The following is a 2,606-nucleotide window of genomic DNA, read 5'->3' as shown; positions in this document are numbered from 1 at the left end:
GGATTTCTGGGCCAGCTCTCGATTTCCTCTACGTCACAACCTCTCGAAACTATGTCTGCTGGGTTCTGTTTTGTTGGCACATGCCGCCACGTAGCTTCACTTGACCACTCTTGAATCTCCGCTACTCGGTTCGCAACGAATGTTGACAACGACGAAGGGTGGGATCTGATCCAATGAAGAGTAACTTCTGAATCTGACCAGAATATCATTTTATCAATTGGAACCTTGAGCAGTGATTTGATTCGGTGACAAAGGTCTGCTAGAAGGTGAGCGGCACATAACTCAAGCCTTGGGAGCGTTTTCGTCTTGAGTGGCGCTACTTTCGACTTTGCAGTCAACAAGGAGACCTTGAAACCTTCTGCAGTCTTTCTACGGATATAGACGCAGGCTCCATAAGCTCTCATGGATGCGTCGGCAAAGGCATGTACTTGAATCGGTGACATGGGATCAGTATGCACAAATCGAGGTATGGTAATCTTCTCCAACTGACCCAAGGATTCTTTTAATAAGTTCCATGCTGTTTCCAAGTTCATTGGAATTGACTCATCCCAATCTAGCTTGTTGAGCCAAAGCTCTTGCAGTAGGATCTTTCCCTTAATTACTAAAGGACTTAACAAGCCAAGGGGGTCAAACAGCTTTGATGTCACCGATAAGATGTTCCGTTTTGTCGCTCGGAGACCCATAACTGACGTGTCAATTTGGAACTTAAAGACGTATTCGTGTGGCAGCCACGATATTCCTAACGCCTTAGTTGACTCTGAGTCCGAGATCGTTATCGGTTTAACTGTGCTCTCGGATGCGGTGACCTCAGGTGAGTTAGAAAACCATTTAGTCAATTCAAACCCAGCGGTTTGAAGAACCTGAGCCACATCAGACTTAATTGTCTTTAACTCCTCTACGCAACCAGCACCAGTCAACATGTCATCGACATAGAAGTCGGAGTCAATAACTTCAGCAGCTTTAGGGAATGAGAGTTTTGCAGACTCACTCAACCTCTTCAAACACCGAATTGCCAAAAATGGGGCTGGTCCAGTCCCATATGTTACGGTGTTGAGCTGGTATATTCTCAAGGACTCAGACGGGTCTCTTCTCCACACTATGAGCTGGAATTGTCTATCCGCATCAGCGACCCAGACTTGGCGATACATCTTCTTAACATCGGCTGTCAAGGCGTACCTGTGTAGTCTGAATCGGAGCAATGTCGAATACAGCTCATCCTGTATCGTAGGACCGACCATCAATATGTCGTTCAAGGCCACCTGAGAGGACGTTTTACAAGACGCATCGAAAACGACGCGGAGCTTGGTCGACGTGCTTTGAGGCCTCAACACACACTGATGTGGAATGAAATAATGTGGAGTTTTGGGGATTGTGTTGTCTGTGGTAGACATGTGACCCAAGGAGAGGTACTCATCCATGAACTCCAAGTACAGTTTCTGCAACTCGGGGTCACGAGACAATCTTTTTTCAAGCGATAAAAACCGCCGTTTAGCCACTTCAAAGGAGTTGCCTAAGATACTGGGATCTGATTTGAACGGCAGTCTTACTTCAAACCGACCTGAAGGCACGACCTGAGTAGTCCTTCTATAATGCTTTTCACATAACTTGTGTTCAGGAGATAAAGACTTTTTAGAAGACGGCAATTCTTCCAGTGACCAAAACTTTTGTAATGTATTGTCGATGTGGATCACTGACTCTTCTCGACAACTCAAACAATTCCTAGCTTCTTGGGTGGCAGTCACCTTTGGAGTGTATCTGCCCGGCACAATCCAGCCGAGAAGCGTTTTCTGCAGAGTTGGATAGTCAGGACCTTGTCGAATCTGACCAACAGATAGAAGTTCGAAAAATGTTTCTGCACCTATCAACATATCTATCTTCTGTGGCTTGAAGAAATATGGGTCTGCAAGTGGTAAGTTCTTCGGGATTTTCCAGTCACTCACGTTAAGTGTCTGATCAGGGTGATACCCCGAAATGGACCTTAGAATCCAGAAATTAACCGAAAACTCACTACCAGTAATTCGCGACTTCACCACCGTGTGTATCTTTTTCTTGACTTGTGAATTGGATTCACCAATACCAAGCAAGTTGATACACGACTCCTCCCTATCTGTAAGCGCTGTGCTAAGTCCTCAGTTATCAAATTGGTTTGAGACCCCGAGTCAAGCAGAGCTCGGGCCAAAACATGTTCACCATTATTTGTTCGGACGCTTACGATCGACGTAGCCAGAATAACTCTATCCATAGCTGTCGCATGGAGAGCATGCGAAGTGGAAGGTTGATTCTGATTGGGAGGAGGAGAAGAATTCTCTGGGGGTGATGGTAACGCTAGACTTTTATTCGCCACTGTGTACCTATGCAATAAGGTATGGTGTGAGCAGGCACACACTCGACACTTCTTAGCTTTGCATCGTACTACAGAGTGGCCTGGCTGCAGACAATTGATGCACAAGGATGCAGTTTTTGCGAATTCGAACCTTTGCATTACTGCTAGCCGACCAAATGGACTGCGATCTGTCAACAAATGGCCTTTCGCATTGCAGTAGCTGCATTGTTGATTTTTGGTATTCGCGGTGGAACACGCGAATGAGCTCCGATTATGCGGCTTG

The sequence above is a fragment of the Drosophila persimilis genome, unplaced genomic scaffold, assembly GCF_003286085.1.
Source record: "Drosophila persimilis strain 14011-0111.01,24,50 unplaced genomic scaffold, DperRS2 tig00001078-arrow-arrow-pilon, whole genome shotgun sequence".
Lineage (NCBI taxonomy): Eukaryota > Metazoa > Arthropoda > Insecta > Diptera > Drosophilidae > Drosophila > Drosophila persimilis.
The sequence above is the reverse complement of the archived record's forward strand: the minus strand, read 5'-3'. Positions refer to the sequence as shown.